General features: G+C 44.0%; 1 protein-coding gene across 5 annotated transcripts in view; it reads right to left on the bottom strand.

Annotated features, from left to right (window-relative positions):
- MTM1 (myotubularin 1) overlaps positions 1 to 9,628 on the bottom strand; it is a 71,758-nt gene extending 62,130 nt beyond the window's left edge. For 2 of the 5 annotated variants that reach the window (XM_075007627.1, XM_075007629.1), the window contains exons 1-2: positions 9,528 to 9,617; positions 7,477 to 7,632 (exon numbers count right to left, since the gene is read on the bottom strand). The gene's annotated coding sequence lies outside the window, so the exon portion shown is untranslated. Of the gene's footprint in view, positions 1 to 7,476; positions 7,633 to 9,527 lie in introns of all 5 variants that reach the window. The other 3 variants (XM_075007626.1, XM_075007630.1, XM_075007628.1) reach the window with 2 other exon arrangements.
- Positions 9,629 to 19,171: the final 9,543 nt, after the last annotated feature.

Below are 19,171 nucleotides of genomic sequence, written 5' to 3'. Positions count from 1 at the left end.
TATGGACCTGACCAGTGCCAGACGAGAGAATTTGCTGGGCCATGGGAGGTCAATATTGTCTAGCAGCATTACCAACACTTCCACTGCTTACTGGGCTCTTAGAAAACATTTTGGGGTAAATTACAGCTAAATAACAGCACAGAACACAGAACCATGATTGGTGGCTGGAAACAAACTTCAAGGGACCAGGGAAAACTTGGCCAGACCCATGATAAGTGGTCATCCAGCAAATTAAAATCATGCCAGATTATGGACGTTGCCAGACGAGAGAATTCCGATTAGAGAGGTTCAACCTGTATTTCATACATCTCTACAGTCTTTGGAAGAAGAAAAAAGTAGGAATAGACCCATATGACAATTAGCAGATGAAACAAGTTGGTGTGGAGAGAGACATTTTCTTTTTGTATACTAAAAAGGAAAAGTATTAGTCTGGAAATTTTTTTAGACAGTGGTGATGTTCACCTCTAAAGATTTTTACAAGGATTGCAAAATTACACTAGATAATCATATCAAAAGGTATATTTACTGAAGAATGGAAACATGAGGAAAGGATGACATGGCTCAACACAAGTAACAAGAGCAACTATAGTGAAGTCAACTATATGCTCAGCTAAGGGCAACTAAACAGGATAGGGAACATTTACTTAAATCAGGATTAGACTTTTAGTGATAAGGTGAAAAAAAGAGAGAGTTTGACACCATTAGAATCTCTACATACCCTTCAGTTTACATTATTGCAATGTTTACAAAACATATCCATAAGTAGTAATACAAAATGATACCAAAAATTTGTACTCCATAAAGTACAAAGTACGATTTATGTGAGGGTTGCGCTCCCACACACCCTCGTGTAACTCGAATTTCACATAAGTCAGTGGGGCGGCCTTTTTCCCCAGCAGAATATATGTTCTGCAGCTGGGGAAGTAGCAGAAGCACCTGGAGCTCTCTTGAAAGGTAAGTCCTGGGGTTGGGGCGGGGGGCAGTTGGGGAGGGTTAAGCCTGGAGGTGGGCTGAGGCCATTGGTGAGGGGGTTAAACCTGGGGTGGGTTAAGGCTGCAGGGGGGGTGGTGAGGGTGTCAGCCAGAGCCGCATGGGATAGTGAGCCAGGCCTCAGGGGGTTTAACTGAGGTGGGAGCCATGCAGGGTGTTTGAACCAGGACGCAGGGAGGTTGAACAGGGGCAGGGGGGATGGGCTGAAACAGGATGGGGGGGTGGAGCCAGAACCGCATGGGGGCAGCCGCAACCATGCAGGGGGATGTTCTGGGCAGCAGAGGGTTTGAACTGAGGTAGGGGGGTGATTGAATCAGGGCTGCACGGGGCCAGGGAGGTGGGGGTTTAAACCAGGGCCAGATAGGGCCGGGGAGCGGGGTTGAGCCAGGGCTGGGGGGAGCAAGATTTTAAGTTGCGCTTAACTTGCGCTGATGAAGGTTAAGCACAACTCAAAAATCGCACATTTCAAGGGTTTACTGTACTGCCTAAAATCATTCTTTGTGAAAAAAGAACTAATATCTGAAGATCTGTCAAATTTCCAGTATGAAGAACACATTAACTGTATGCTCATATTTCCAAAAAACAACTGAGAGTATACAATCAGATATGGGGGAACATAAGAATAACACACTATTCAAGAAAGAGATATTTCCTATGTTATGTTACATACTTAAGATCTGCAATGAATCTGCAGCTTTGTCTATATAAATCAAGATGATCGGACTTAAAAAAAAAAAAAATCAATATTTCCATGTTTGCACATGATTCTAAATGAGAAAGTATAGCGCTCAATGAGAGGCAATAAAGCCAGATTTAAATATTTTGTCACCCTGTATATAAATGGCAAATAAAGAGCAATACAGATATATGTAAGCACGGAAGCAAAGAATATATGTAAAGAAAATATAAGTGGAAAAACAGTTTCACATAACAAGAAGATTTTAGAGTTACCATAAGCCATACAAGTCTATACAGCCTCCATAACAACCTGCAGATGCAGCATGAAAAAGATGCCACGCTCTCTTTGATAATAAAATATAAAAGACAAAATATAAAGTATATAAATATAAAACAGAGTTTTGCTTTTAGTTTACAAGGGTAGTCTTCACAACTATACAAAAGACATATAGCTATAAACATGTAGGGTAGAGTAGGAATCATGGAGCTCCTGCTCACATGGAAGAATGCAGTTAAAATTAAGTTAAGAAAGTGAATGACAATCTTATGAATTTCACTTTTATTAACAAAAGATAAAAGGAAAAAAAAATCTGACGTTGGGGCCAGAAAGCATCATACAAAGCTGAATAAATAAAGCAGGACACACAGAAACAATCTTATCCATAACCTTAAAATGGTCAATGAATGCCACAAGTTTCCCTCCGCACAGAGGGGATACGATCAAACATAGCAGATTAAGAAAGCAACAAGATAGTTGAATTTTAAATATATCCCCAAAAGTTCAAAGCAAGCTGCAGAAAAATAAGCAGAGTATGAAAACATATAAAAGAGTTCCAGCATTCTTTGAATACAGTATAGGACAGGGATCAGCAACCTTTCCAAGGCGGAGTGCCAAAATCTGACCTCTAAATACAGTCCAAATGCTGGTGATACTTTTTAAAGTCACTAATAGTCCAATTTACAACAGTTTAATTAACAAATAAAGATGCAGAGATTTACCATTTAGGGGGTGGTTGATAGCATTAACTGGTCTTTCGTTAATCCAGAGGGAGATTAAGAGGCTCCCGCTGTAAGGGGGTGGAAAGATGGGGCTGAGATCTCATCTTACATGAGGATGAAAATTGGCTCATTTGCCACTCTTGGCGCCCGTGCCAGGGCTTGCTGACTGCTGGTATAGGATGAAGTATCAAAATTTCTAAAAATTGCCAATAGAAGATTTATGTCATTTTGTTTACACACATTTCAAAAGAAAATAATAGCTCACATATGAGAGGTTGAACTGTCAAGGCAAATTATATCTGCAAATTAAATCTTGAGAGAAGTTTAACGATAGTGCTGTTGAAAGCTATACACTCAAAGGTATGCTATTTAGCTTCAAGAAATGACAGGATTTTCAAATTTAGATGTCAAACATCATGGACTATACAGACAAGAATCCAAATCAAGTACCACAAGTATACACACATTCTGCTGCAGGACACCAGCCCTGATCTATTATTTAGCAATTAATACCAAAGGAAGAACAAGAAAAATCCCTGATGCCATAAACAAAATGAGCAAATCTGACAGTATAGTGCTTCAACAATAGGTTTTAAACAGGAGAGAACATATTAAACTGATCTCCGAAAGAACACAATAAATCCTTCGTCACAGTTCAGTGGGAAGCTGGAACTATAATAAAATCTCTTATTTGGTTCCCCTCAGAAGCTGGGGGTGCCAGATAATGAAACGCGCCGGATGGTGGAGGCATGCTGATTAACACAATATGCCAGTTACCCAGGTGTCAAATAAATCAAGCTTTTAACATATAATCTTTACCAGGCAACCACATCCCCATTCTAAATGTACTGCCACAGTTAAAAATTCCTTGGACTCACATTGCAATTCCCCTTTAGGGCATTTCAGTGGAGCCCCTCAATTCATTCACTCAGATGAGACCCTGGGCTGGTCGTTTCCCTGTTTAAAACTGTGTTAATACAACAAACCCAACTATATTTGACATCTGTAAGAAATGAGTATCTGGAAACCTCAGATCTTTGGTTCAGTATGACTAAAAACCAACTTATTTGAAACAAATGAATATCACCTGTTTAGGCAACAGCACATACCAAGCCAAGAGAATAATTACAATATTGTGTATGTATCTGGTTCCAGCTAATCCCAAACCTCTCCTCACAAATTTTGTACATTCCTTGCACTTACCCAAACTACCATCAGTTCTGTGCTTGGAAAGAAAAAGACTGTTCCCCTGCAGTTTTCTCTCATCATCTCCTCCCGGTATGTCCCCCAGCAGCAGGAGGAACTACTTGCCCACACCTAGCATCTAATGACTTAGCATCTTTTTGACCACAGGCACAGACTCCAAGAAAATTAACCTGAGACTGACTGGAACCAGGCATTTCTCTATAAATTGCTCTCTCTCTCTCTCTCTGGCAGTACCTTATCTTTGTCATTATTTCCTTTTCCTCCTCCTCCCCACCTCAACAGCCTCCTTTGATTTAAAATTTCATTAACGCAGAATACAAAACAAGTAAACGCAAATGCAGATGACCGCGTATGAGACACAAATACTGGGAGTGGTTTCCATTTCTTCATATTGCACCTCTCATAACTGAGCTTCTCATCCATAACCCAAAGAGAATTGGTAATACAGGCTGAACCTCTCTAACAGGACATCTTGGGACCTGACCAGTGTGGCACCAGAGAATTTGCCAGACCATGGGAGATCAGCATTTTCTAGCACATTACCAAGATGTGCACTGCTCGCTGGGCTGTTAGAAGACATTTAGGGATAAATTAGAGCTAAACAGCAGCACAGATCACTGAAATCCAGGACTGGTGAGTGTAAAACTTTATGGGACCGTGGTTGAACCATAGTTGAAACATGGTGGGCAAAATTAATCCTATGTGCAGCTTTTCCCCAATTCATGATTGACAAATTTTTCTCAAGCCATAGGTATATTGGGACACCACTCTCTTTCACCTGTACTTTTTGATCCCTTTAGTCCATTTTTTCAGTGCTGTGGTGGATTTATTCCTGTACTTCAAAGAAACTAGGTAAAGGATGGAGCAAGAAGGATGTGAATCCCGCTCTCCACCAAGTGTGTGGTCATCTGGAACAATCATTTCTTTCAGAATTATGATTTTGAACACCCTCTTCGCAATGTTATATCCCTCCAAAATGCCTCGCCTCTAAGGGCAGGTATACACTATAGCAGGTAGAATTAAGGTATGCAATTCCAGCTACACTAATTATGTAGCTGGAGTCAATGTACTTTAATTCAGGCTTCCATGCCATCTCTTCTAAAAGGAGGTTGTACTTCTCCCAAGGGGCAGGAGTTATGATGCAGGTACCCAGGAGATACTACATCCACTAAATCAAACTCCGAAAGATCAACCGCAGCAAGGTCAGTCTTCCCAGTAGTGAAGACGTACCCTTAAGGGGCAACTGATCATTTAGATAATTTATCTAAAACAGCACTCTTACTGCATGGAGCAGGTCAAGCACTGTCTCCTTTTGGGAGATGTTGCTGAATCCCCATCAATCAGCATTGACAACTATACATTAGAGGTCATCCATGAGTTCGTTTACCTCGGGTCCCCCATCACTGACACCCTGTTGTTGGACACTGAGCTAAATAGGAGGATCGGAAAAGTGGCCACAGCTCTGTCCAGACTCAGCAAGAGAGTGTGGAATAACAAAAAGCTGTACACTCACACCAAAATGCAAGTCTACAGAGCCTGCATCCTCAGCACCCTCCTTTATGGCAGCGAGACTTGGACCCTGTGTGCCCACCAGGAAAAGAGGATGAACGTCTTCCACTTGCGCTGCCTCAGGCGCATCCTTGGAATATCATGGAAGGACAGAGTGACCAACACCGCCGTCCTCGAGCAAGCTGGAATCCCAACCATGCACACCCTTCTCAGGCAGCGTCAGCTCCGCTGGCTTGGCCACGTCCACAGGATGAATGATGGAAGGATTCCAAAAGACATCCTGTATGGTGAGCTAGCCTCTGGCAAAAGACCTCCTGGATGCCCCCAGTTGCGCTACAAAGATGTCTGCAAGAGAGACCTCAGAGAGGTAGACATCGAGCTGGACAACTGGGAAGAACTAGCAGACGACCGCAGCAGATGGAGGCAGGGGTTACACAAGGGCCTTCAGAAGGGTGAGATGAGGATCAGACAGCTAGCAGAGGAGAAGCGAGTGCACAGAAAGCACACTAAGGACTTGCCAGACACCCACCACATCTGCAAGAGATGCAGCAAGGACTGTCACTCTCGTGTGGGTCTTCATAGTCACAGTAGACGCTGTAAATGAAGTCCTCAATTGAAACTATAAAGGGCGCAATCCATAGTCTATGCAGACTGAAGGATGCCTACTAGTTAGTTTTACCTGCCGCTCCTATGCTTTAATCTCTGTTAAGTCATTGTAGGGGCAAAAACATGAATACATCCAGTCTAGTGCAAGACTGAATGACTACAGTAACCTAAGCACTTCCACTACAAATGGTGTTTACTTGGCTTCTGCATTGTAACTTGGCCTCTGGCAGGAATGCAACAGGTAGAGATAGACATCTTCATCACGGCTGCCACCACGGACAGGTATTCGTTTAAAAATGCCAAACAAAGAAGCAAACAATAAAGTCACACAAACGGCTCACATCCTGAATGACAAGCAAGCTGAAATAATGGTAAAAGCATATCTAATTTGACCTGCTGACATAAAAGGAAGAACTGAACTAATTTCACCTTACTGGTTGAAAGAGCTTTCTCCTAAGGAATCTCAAGAACGACCATTCTTAACTGTATGGTAGCACCTCTTTTCTATGTTATGTAGGTTCCTATGCAGAAGTGAGCAAACTTTTTATGTCAGGCCGCCCTTTTGCCCCTGGAATTAACAAGACTCCTCCAACATCTCTCAAGTAATCCAAACTGACAGAAATTTTGGTTATGTTCATATGGAAAAAAAAACACACTTCTGGTATGTGTAAGAAAATAAGTATGTAGAATATAAAATCTTTATTAATCAGTATGTAAATATGAACATACACAGACATAAAAAGTAATTTATTTCAACATTTTTAATTAAATGGATGAGCCCAGGACCCAGCAGCCAATCATGCGGTTCCCCCTTTAGGAAATTTCATGCCCCCCCTCCCCCCTGCAAAGGGACCCACCCCCTACTTTGCACACCTCTGATATACAGGACTCATCACTGTAGTGTCTGACCAATTTCCAGTAGCCTAATAAGCAATGTGAATAACATCAGTTACATGTTTGCTCTCCGATCCTCTCCCCAAAAAAGACACGTGCAGTATTCTTTTGATGTACTATTTTTACACACACACACACAGTTATACATTTACATTGAGAAACATGTATGTAGAGGAATGGGCAGCACTGGGGCTGAAAAGGATATTGTAACTGATACAATTCCAGTTCCAAAACAATAAGCAACTTATGCTCTCACGTACAAAAATGTTTTTTTAAAAAAAAAAAAAAGACACAGTTTGCAATACTCATTGTGTCAGAGAGTTTTAATGGAATATTATAAACTTATTAAACACCAGAAATGTACTTTAATTTAATTTTTTTTTTTTGGTCTACCATAGAATTAGTTTAACAGCATTGGATGATGCAGAACCTAACTCTCTCTTCAGTTTCCTTCTGAGCAAATAAAGTATGATAGATGGAATGGAAAATAAAAATTCAGCATTTCACCTGGGTCTTTTTTAGCTTAAGGCTCTACATTTGTCACTAGCAGAACATATTGATAACACTAATCACATCACAGATTTCTGCACCTACCTGCTTCGATACCTTTAACTGGAAACCTAGTTTGTATTTACCACCATATTTTTACCATGGATTAAAACCAAATTTTGCAGCAGTGCGTAGTATGTATGCTTTGTTTTGTGCAGTGATACAGTCCTCTGCCAGGAAAATTTTGTCCTTCAGACCTGGCTAAAGACAAAGAACCATGACCATAACCAGGAAACAAGCACTATTTCTTTGTGGATAAGTAAAGGATTCTGGACAGTAGGCAGTTATACCACAGCTATACTAGAGCCAAACCATAAGAAACTATATTGACATTTTCTGCCAGTCTGTTTTTAACATAACAATCTTGTTTTTTAACTACATAAGCAAGAGGGCAGCAACCTACAGACCAGATAAAAATAAAGAGAACATCTATTCAGCTGTTTAATATTAAGCAACACATAACTAATGTAGGGCTAAAATTTAATCTAGTCATTAATGCCTTCCAGGATCTCTCAAATTATTTTATTTTTGAGAGCCACAAAGACCACAAATATGAGCTTCCCTCTTTCTCCTTAAAGGAAGCCCTACTCCCAGCACCATTAAAATTAACAAAAACAATTATCTTAAATGGTCTTGCAGTATGGTCACTTGAAAAAGAATGATACAGATGTTTAATCCGATTCACTTTCCTGATTATATTCTACACTAATACAGCCAAAGGAAGAGTCTGCAAACATCACCACTGTTTTTCCTATACCCCATAAGAAAGACTGAAAAAAGAAAGACTAACAGCAAATTAGCAAATTGCTTGCAAGAACTAGGCTCATTAAGAATCAAATAAACATATTTTCTCTGAAATAAAAAGACCTGCCCAGACTTTAATTTCATTGGGAAGGGAAACTTCTTGGAGGAAAGTACCTCCCTGCCCTGAAGAACATTACTGTGTCGTGTATTTCAGTGAGACAATTAGCATCTTATTTTAAGTTAGGAACATTCAGGCCATCATAGCAGCTAGAAACAGAAGAGTCCAGAGGTGATATAGTAAACAGAAACAGACTCCAAGAGAGTCCCATGAATCAGATTCTGTTTTGAAACCAAAGGCAATTTACACAGTACCCAAACTAAGAACACCACAAACACAGAGGCTACGTCTACACTTGCATTCCACTTTCAAAAGCGGAATGCAAGAGAGGCACTGATTTACATATCTTCCACTTCATTTGCACAATCTCTTTTGGAAGAGATTCTGTCAAAAGAAAAAAGCAGCGTGGACAGGGCTCTTTCCAAAATAAACCCCATCTGAAAAAAGAACCCTTCTTCCTAATGTGCCAGGAAGAAAGGTTCTTTTGAAGATGGGGTTTATTTTGGAAAGAGCTCTGTCTACACTGCTTTTTTTTTCCTTTCGAAAGAATCTCTTCCAAAAGAGATTACGCAAATGAAGTGCAAGATGTGTAAATCAGTGCCTCACTTGCATTCCTCTTTCAACAGAGGAATGCCAGTGTACACATAGCCACTGGTGGGAAGGGAAATCTCTTTGTGGCCCGACAGCCTCCTCCAACACAACTTCCAGCTTTTTAAAGGCTTTTAAATGGCAAATAAGTAAGATGGGTCCAGGAGACAAGAGATGTGACTTGAGAGAAGGGAGGGAAGAGCCTGAGAGCTAACAGTGACAGCGAGCTCGAGGGAGCGATGTTCGGCGGGCTGGGGCTGCTCTGGAGGAAGAGTCGCTGGAAAGACGGGGGTGGGGAGCGGCTGCGTAGAATGGAGGGCAGCCTGGGACAAGGGGAGAGGGGCCACGTGCTTGGAGGGCAGGGACCGAGAGGGAAAGGCCCTGGAGTGTGGGGCTACTTGGGAGAGCCGCACAGGGGGCAAGAAGCCTGGGGGAGGGGCGGAGGCCAGGCAGGTGAGGGCGAGCTAGGAGAGGTGCCCGTGAGGCTGGGGGCTGGGGCGTGGCGGTGCGAGGCGCTGGGGGAAGTAGGACGTGGGGCAGAGAGCTGCGCGGGGCGGGGGCCTGGCTGGGCAGGTCGGGCTCCTGTTCCGCAGCTCCCGGGCCAGCAGGAGCCGCCTGTTGCCCCGAACGAGGCCGGGACACTCACCGCGCTGCAGCCGCCGCTTTCCCGCTGCCGTGGGCCCGAGTCCCGCCGCCGCGCCGAGGGCGCCCCTCACGGCCCGGGCCAACTTCGGCCTGTCACGTGACAGGGCCGCTGCGGAGCCCCCCCCCCCAGTCTCAGGGTTTGTCTGAAGGGGCTGTGTCGCGAGCCCTGTTGGGAGCTGTAGTTTCCTCGGGCGGGGACGGGTCGCGGGGCCTTCTGGGAGGTGTAGTTTACTTGAGCAGGGATGGGCCGCGGGTCCTGCTGGAGCTGTAGTTTACTCGAGCCGTAACGGGCCGCGGGGCCTGCTGGGAGCTGTAGTTTACTCGGGCAGGGACGGGCCGCGGGGCGTGCTGGGAGCTGTAGTTTACTCGGGCAGGGACGGGCCGCGGGGCCTGCTGGGAGCTGTAGTTTACTCGGGCACAGCTGTTGGGAGATGTTGACTTCTTGGGCTGAGCCCTAGGCGGCAGGTTTGCAGAAATTTTAGTGCTGCCCAGAATTCCCAGAGCCTGCCTCCCTGCCCCCGCAACAGCCTAAGGCTCTGGGTGGGTGTTTGGTGGAGCAGGGGTGCAGTCTCTGGGTTGATGCTGGATGCAGGCTCTGGGCTGGGACAGGGATTGGGATGCGGCAGGGGGCTCTGAGAGGGAAACCTTTATGCTTACTAGCATGCTTAGTGGTTAACCAATTAACATCCCTATTCTGTGAGGGCCTGGGGTACATGTGGGAGGGGGAGTACTGCATCCAGTTCTGGGCACCACATTTCAGGAAAGATGTGGACAAATTACAAAAAAGTCCAAGGGAAGAGCAACAAAAATGACTGAAGGGTCCTGTGGCACCTTATAGACTAACAGAAAAGTTCTGAGCATGAGCTTTCATGAGCACAGACTCACTTCATCAGATGCTGCATCTGATGAAGTGAGTCTGTGCTCACGAAAGCTCATGCTCAGAACTTTTCTGTTAGTCTATAAGGTGCCACAGGACCCTTCGTTGCTGTTACAGATCCAGACTAACACGGCTACCCCTCTGAAAAATGACTGAGGAACTAGAAAATATAAATTCTGAAGGAACTGGGCTTTTTTAGCCTGGAAAAAAGAGGCGTGAGGAAAAATTATTTTCCTTAACCTCTGAAGATAGGACATGAAGCAATGGGCTTAAACTGAAGAAAGGGAGATGTAGGTTGGACATTAGAAAAAGCTTTCTAACTCTCAGGGTGCTTAACCACTGGAATAAATTGCCTATAGAGGTAGTACAATCTCTATCATTGCCCATTTTTAAGAGTATGTTAGACAGACACCTGCCCGGGATGGTCTAGATCAAGGGTAGGAAATCATTTTTAATGGGGTGGGCCACTCAAAGAATTTTGAAAGTGCTCAAGTTCCCACACTCTTTAATGATATTAAAGCAGGAGGTGCAGCATCTGGGATGGAGATTGGGTGTATGCGGTGGGTGGGGGTTGTGATCTGGGGCAGAGGACTGGGGTGCAGGGTCTGGAAGCGGGTAAGAGTGGAGGAGAGGATTCTGACCTAGAGAAGTGGTATAGGTATGAGTGCAAGGTCTGGGAGGGGGTTGTGACCTGAGTGGGTGGTTCAGGAATTTGGGGTGTGGCCAGGAGTAGGGGATTGGGTGCAAGCTGGCTTCTGAGTGCCATGCAGGGGCAGTGCAGTTAGGGAGCTTGACTGAGGCTGTGGCTGGGCCATCAGCTACCACCCTTGGTCTAGCTCGTGCTTAGTCCCACCATGAGTGCAAGAGACTGGACTTGATGCCCTCCCAAGGTTCCTTCCAGTCCTATAATTCTATAGTTACAACAGAGAATAAGTTCTGGGAGGCCCTGTTGCCACTTGTCTAGCCCAAAATAGAGGTTGGTGACTTCTGGTCAAATCTGGTCTGAAGCCCCAGGCAGAGAACCCCAGAACTAATGCTGAAACACACAGTACAGTGAGAAATGGGAGAACAATGACCAGCCTACCAGAGAAGTGACTGAAATGGTTCAGACTTCCAAGTATCTTAATCACTATTGCCTTATGACTATGTGGAGACATTTCCACTAGTGCAAAGCTCACAACATAAATGACTCAGCAAGATTCAGGGAACCGGTGAACAGCGGGGTGGGAAAACTATACATTACTGTGGCCTAGGAAATGGGAGAGATAGCAGAAGCAGTATTGTTTTGTAACAATCCACCACCAAATCAAGGATCAATAATGATGACAAATGGACACAAGATAATAAAATCCTAACCACACACCAGAACATTCTCTTGGGAACGTGCCTGATGTGCTGTTTGCATCTGACAAGCACCCAAGTTTCTGTCCTTTTTTACACTTTGTTAATACTACTACTTAAACCCTTGCACTCCAAGTGGAGCATAGGTCGCCTGCAAGTCTCCTCCACTTCACTCTGTCTTGGGACAAAACTTCAAGCTGACTCCAGGAGAACCCCAATTGTTGTCCTTCAATCTCAGTAGATCACCTCCACTTTGTCCAAGGTCCTCTTCTTTTGCCTTTTCCTTGCAGGTTTCAGTTAAGAGCTTGACAAACTATGCTGGATGATAGTTCTCTGAGAGTGTAGCCTGTCCATCTCCACTTTCTTCTCTTGATTTGAACGTCAAGTGTTTTTTGTCCTGCTGTCCCAAAGCTCCTCTTTTGTGACAAAGTCCTGTCATTTGACGTGAAGGATATACAGCAGATATCTGTTTATGAATGTCTATAACTTGTGATTTGAAGACTTTCTAGTACATTCATATAAGAGTACACTCTTCACATTTGTGTTGAAGACCCACAGGTTCCTCTTCACAGCTGTTATTTGTGAACTCCATGTGGAATGGAGAGTCTTGAATGTAGCTGTTACTTTCACTGTCCTGGCACGATACCATTATCTGTTCCTCCAGCTCGCCCCATAATACTCCCCGAGTAGGTAAACTTCATCCAGGTCATTTCTCTCTCTCTCTCTCTCTCTCGCTCACACACACACACACACACACACACACGTGCGCGCCCAGCGTGATAGTTTTGTTGTTGGACTGGTTGATCCTCATTGTCTTTGTCTTGGTCTTTCCCTTGTTAGTGCTCAGTCCTGTCACTGAGGCAGTTCTACCTCATGGTCCACTCCTCATCAAGGTGATGTGGCTTGTGTGTCTCAAGGACCCCAAGAGCTATCCCAGTGGGAGCTACAACTCCTGGAAGCATCACCCAAACTGGACAGGTCAAAGGGTAGAGACCAGACAAACTTGGATCACCTCTCCCCAGAGTAAAAGGGGTTGGCTTAGTGTTAACAACCCTGTCCATTAAAAAAAAGTTACAGAAATATCTACAAAGAACCCAACAACTACTTGTTAATGTCATGACTACAATTTTTGAAAGTTGTATTTGAAATGGGGGCAAAGCAGGAGGAAGAGATTGGAAGGCACCTGAACAAGGCAGAAGAGAAAGACAAAAAAAAAAAGGCAAAGGAAAGTGGGAGGGATCAGGAGAAGCATAGGAAATAGTGGAGGAGAGGGAACAAGGGTGAAATGGAAGCTCCTCTGTCTCCCTGGTTAGTTTTGCTGGTAGCAGCAAGTTGTACTAATTGCTATTTTGGGATTCCAGAGGCGTTGTTGTGAGGAGTGAATTACTATGCTGTAGAGAAGGAAGGTTTGTTGTTTAGACAAGGGAAACTGAAGGCTATGTTTAGCTGACAGTGAAATTAAGTCCCTTCCCGGGCACCTTGGTTTAGAGGAGAGGCTCTTAGGAGCCTGTTAATGGCTCCTCTCTTGGTGAGGACAGGCTGACTACCTGTTTCCATGGCTTCCTCTTTATCTTTTGCATATGTATGATGGTGTGTTATGCCACAAGATCCTGGGTAACTGAACATTGAACATAGCAATACGGTTCATCCACTGCTATGCCAACATTTTTGTAAGCTTTTGTGTTTGCTGCTGCAGTTCCTTTCCTGCTGCCCTCAGCCTATTTAACACCCACTGCTCTGCCCTCTTCTTTTTTTAAAAGCAAGGGTGTTTGGTAGCAGGACTAGGTAAGACATTTAATTGAAGTAAAATGTATGTGGTACTGTCAAACCTGATGAGGTTAAATAATTATGTACATAGCTGACACATGGTAGCTCTTGGGAGTTGAACACACACCCCCACCCCCCGCTCAATCAGAATGTTAATTGCTAAATGGGGCATTCTTTCATGTCCCCTCTCTGTTCCTCTGCATAGCCCGCCCTGCAGCCCCTCCCCGCCACAGGTACAAGTTGCTTATGAGTATATACAGGTGTGTCTTCCTTCTTCGTTGAATTATTCCATTTTGTAATGACAAAGACTTTTCAGAAGCCGTCCAGCAAATATTTTACACCATTGATGTACTTTGATAGAATCAGAAGAAGTCCTGTGGCACCTTATAGACTAACAGACATTTTGGAGCATAAGCTTTCCTGGGCAAAGACCTGCTGATGTCCATGACAGATTATGCTCCAAAATATCTGTTAGTCTAAAAGGTGCCACAGGACTTCTTGTTGTTCGCGAAGACACAGACTAACATGGCTACCTCTCTGATATTTGATAGAACCAGAACTGTGACAGTTTTAATGTCATAATTTGCCAGATGCTGGGAATTGGGTGACAGCAGATGAATCACTTGACGATTAGCTGTTTTGTTCATTCTCTCTGAAGCACCTGACATTGGCCACAGTCAGAAGCCAGGATAATGGATTAGACTGACCTCTGGTCTGGCACAGTATGTCCGTTTGTATGCTAATGAGGGAGATTTAAAAAACATACCAGTCAGAGTCTCAATGTGTCACCTGAAACACCTACAGTGATTTCTTCACCAGAAGACGCTAATTCCAAGTGAGGAAATCTCTCTCAAATAAGCGAGTAAAAACATTGTGCAATACTCAAGACACATGCACTGCTCACTCATTCACTCAACAACTATCTTTATTTCCCCCCAGATTTTCTTGGTGCACGTCCTGTTTTCTGTGTGTAACCCTTCTGTTAACGCCAGATGCCTGCCAGAAGGGCCGGGTTTAACTCTTGTGGGGTTTTCCTATTAAGGATACAATCAACCGGCTTGAGCCCCCACCCAGTGGCCTGGGACAATTTTACCCCCGTGCTGGGTGCCTGTAAGGCGGTTCTCCCCCCCCTCGCAAGCACAGAGTCTGAGATAGAAATGGCTTGTTTAATGACTGTAACCTACCCCAAGGTTACAGCGACAGATGCAGTATATCTCAGCACAGAAGAGACAAAACCCCTTTTACCCAGATACCATCCCCATATGCAGTAGAACCCAGTCTGTTGCTGGGGCTCTGGGCCCTTTTCCACACACACACAGTTACAGGGTGTACCCTCTGCGGTGCAGTCCCAAACTCAAAGCCCACAGATACATCACCAGGGCAATAATAGCTGTCCACTTGTCTGTAGCCTCCCCTTGCTGTCACCAGCCGCCCGCCGGTCGCCATCGTCTACCGTCGCCGCCGCTCCTACCGGCCGCCCGCCAATCGCCATCGTCTACCGCCGCCGCTCCTACCGGCCGCCGTCGTTGACTGCCGCTCCTACCGGCCGCCTGCCGGTCGCCGTCGTCAACCACCGCCGGTCCTGCTGTTGTCCGCCAGTCCTAACCCCACTGCTTGGGACTGCCCTAAGGCATTTCAGTGATTTCAGCTCTGTGTGGCCTCAGCTGCCACTCTGTGATTTCAGCTCTTGGTATCTCTAGTGTGGGGTTTTACAAACACCCTAGTATCCAGCTCTATCTTTTAACAAGTGGGGAGGGTTAGTAAAGCCAGGCTTATAGCTATATAGCCAAGGCACAGGCAGGGCCAAGACACTCAGCAAGCTGACTCAACCCATACCCCTCCCCTTGCTCTCTCACAATGCTTTAAACCAGGGAGCCCTGTGTAATCAATGTCTTACACAGCTAAGGCGACTGCCCTGTCCCCCCACAACAACCCAGAGCATTGGTGAGATTTCACAACTTCCACCTTAAGTGTCAGCTTAAATTGTGATTTTACAACTACATGTTTACAATAGACCAAATCTCATGGCTTACTTGCTACCCATTAGGCTTTGCCTGAAAAGGTATCACACATGCACACCTTTTGCATTCTTATGCAGATGACCTCTGGGAGACACATTCCTCCCAGCCTTCAGCAGCACTGCATTCCTTCTGCCACATTCCCTACATCTATTTAAATTTAAGACCTACTGACACAAACCTGTGGGCATAAGAATGACTTTACTCACATCCTCACAGGACTGTACACGTGACAGTCATTACTCATGTACATCGTCTGCAGGATTCAGTTTACAGACTGTGTTCAGAAAGTCTTCCATGATGCAGTGCTGGCAATGGTAGGCGAGGCAGCATAGACTGGTTTCAGGTGTAGTTAACAACATATCCTCAGTCTCTTCATGTGGTTCTAAAAGTTGTGCTTGTGGGTGCAGTCTGTACTAATACTTGTTCAGAGTAGATTCACACCAAACCTTTTTTCAGGCTGCCTTTTTATATATCAAAATAGAAAAAATATATATAAGTGGAAAACCCATTTTTGAAAGATCCTTTGCTGGTCTCCTTTCATGTGCCTTCATTATGCTCTGGTTGTTTTGCATTCAAATAGCATTAGACTCAGTTATTATTAAAGAACTCAATGGGCTGGTTAACTCTGCCTTTCTGGATAAGAAAATTGTTAGAATTAAGTCATATCCATGGACTAATGAGCTAGCAATGTAATACAAATCTGTCTCGAGATTTGCAAGTTATTCCAATCTAATAATGCAGCTCAGAAATAATTGGAAAAAGACAACCAGCTTTCTATTAATCTTATTTTTAAAGGATTTGTTGCTGGGATGAGACTGGGTCAGATTTCAGTCCAAAAGTAAGTTTCTACAGCTCACCTCTGGTGACTTGATGGTACCTGAAAATATGACTTCTTGAATATTATTTTAATAAAAACTATGTACAATGTGCTGTTAATTTACACAGCACATTACAAATATTACATCTCAATCCTGTAAATAAATGTATCCTCCCATGTAAGTCAGTGAAAGTTTACACCTTTGTAAAGATCTGCACTTTGCAGGTTAAGGGCCCTAAATAAAACAGATCCCATGTGCATACCTAAGACAATACAATGAAATAAAAAGCACAGGAAAAGGAAGGGGTTAGTAAGCAGACAAAGCTTAATCATAAAGTAAAAGTAATTAGGCAAGGAGTTAATAAAAGCAGCATTTCCCATGCTCACAATTCATCACAAGTTTTGTGGTATTTGATGTTTTACTTAAGGCCCCAGCTTCCAGAGGCAAATGGTTCAGTAAGAATCTTGCTTTTATATAGAAAGAAAATAACTTTCTAGGCCTCATGTTGCTGAGAAAAGCTTGAAAACGTTACCTGACTGAACCAACTGTTCAGGAACCACTTTTAAAACTTTTTTTTTTGGAGGGGACAGCAAGGGGGTACCCCATGATTTTTGAATATTTGTGATTGTCCACACTGAAAAGGAATTAACAAGACATGCACCTCTGACTACCCACTGTTTTAGGTTATTATTGTCTCTCGGCATATTTTTAGAGCGTAAGCCTTTTGGAGCAAAGATTGTGTCTTTGTTGTTTGTAGAGCACCTACTGAAGGGGGTTCTAAGCTTCTTTGGAACTTTTGAATGCTACCTCAGTGCAATAAAAACCAAAAATAATAATTAAAATCATTTGGGATGGAGAGTACATGGGATTGTTCACTCAAGATTAAAATGGTAAAATGATTAAGATTTTTGTTATATGAAGACAGTGGGCTCGTCTACACTAGCCCCCCCTCTTTTGCAGGGCAGCACCTCATTAGCATTATTCTTGCCACACAGACTTTGAAGTTGCTAACTTCAAAGCACCAGCAAGCAGTGCAGCCATGGGCACTTCAAAGTACCTGCACAACTTCAAAGTTCCCTAACTCCCAAAACATTTTGGGAGGATTAGTATTATGGTGGTGTAGCCTGTGATTGCTAGTGATTTTAATTGCTAATGTTTGCTAGTGGTACTAATCCTGGAACTCTTCCTTGCAACAAATTCTGTTGCCAATTTTGTCCACGTATTTATTCTGGGGATACCATCACTGGACCAAACCATGTTAATTACAAGATCAGGGGCTCATTCTCATGTACCTTGACCAATATTATATATGCCATTATGTGACAGCAATACCCCTCTACAATGTACATTGGACAAACTGGGCAAACACTTTGCCAAAGAATGAATGGACACAGAGCAGACATTAGGAATCTCAATACATATAAGCCTGTCAGTGAGCATTTCAGTGGAGTGGGCCATTCTGTTAAAGACCAGAGAATATGTGTCTTACAATAAACAGACTTTAAAATGAGATTACATTGGGAGATTTGTGAACTGGGGGTTCATACTCAAATTTGACACATTAACACTTGGTATCAACAAAGACAGCAATTATCTCATGCATTACAAGGACTGCTTCCCTTCCTTTGATGTTTGTAATTTGCTCAGGCATAACACTTAACATCCCCCACCCCTTCACCCCACTCCTTCAGTTCTGTGTGTGTGATTTTTCAGTTTTTATTGCAATTTTTTTTGGACTTCTGTGCTACATAACTGGGTCTGGACTGGAAATTCTATAGATCTGAAGAAGTGGGTCTGTCCCATGGAAGCTTATCACCTAATAAATCATTTTGTTAGTCTTTAACGTGCTACATGACTGCTGTTTGTTCCCCCCCCCCCACTTAGGATCTGCAGTGTAATTTTTTATTTGGCTGTTGTCAGTGGAGTTATACTAGCTGAGGATTTGCTGATAGTCTATCACCTGCATTTTGAGGATAGACATGCATTCCCTCCAGACACTATGCACTTTTAGAAAGAGTTCTGAGACAAATAGTTTTTTAGCATTATTTTTATCCATTGTTTTAGGGTCTCCACTACTGTCAGCAATTTACAGCTAGGATTTAAAAGACTTACATCAATTTTGTCCAAACAATTATTTGTAAATGCAAGGGAACTGAACTACTGACTGTGCTACCTCTCTGTTACTACTGACTGTTATGATAAAGAAGTCATTTCTGAAGTACAGTAAGCCCTCAAGTTGCACAGGGGTTTCAAGAATGTGTAACTTGAATTTTTGCACAACTGTGCATGGGGAGAGGAAACCAGGCTGCAACCTGGTTCCTCACTCCCCCGGGCTTGCAGGAGCCAGGAAACAGACTAGCTCTGGTGGGCTGTTCAGTTTCCTGGTTCCCAGAGTGGCAGGGAGCCAGGAACCAGGAGGCAGTATGGTTCCCATCTCCCTGCCACTTATGGGACCCAGGGAGCAGACCAGCTATGGCTGGTCAGTTTCCTGGTTCCACCAGCTCAAGGCAGCTGGGAACCAGACTGCTCTTTCATTCTCAGCTCCCTTCCGCTTGCAGAACCAGGAAACTGAACAGCCCACCAGGGCTGGTCAATTTCCTGGCTGCTTCTCCTTGCCTTCTTCCAGTGGCGTGGCTGTCAGACTGACAGGCATGCCACTGGGGAAGGCAGGGAGAAGGCTTTTAACTTGCTTAGCTGCCTGCAGCTGCTCTAAAAGCCTTCCCCCTGCTTTCCTCCAGTGGTGCGGCTGTCAGCCTGACAGGCACGTGGCTGGAGGAAGGCAGGGGAAGGGGCCACAGAGCAGCTTCAAGCTGTGCTTAAC

The sequence above is a fragment of the Carettochelys insculpta genome, chromosome 13 (assembly GCF_033958435.1).
Source record: "Carettochelys insculpta isolate YL-2023 chromosome 13, ASM3395843v1, whole genome shotgun sequence".
Classification (NCBI taxonomy): Eukaryota; Metazoa; Chordata; order Testudines; family Carettochelyidae; genus Carettochelys; species Carettochelys insculpta.
Note: the sequence above shows the minus strand (reverse complement) of the source record. Positions and strands in the feature narration are given on the sequence as shown.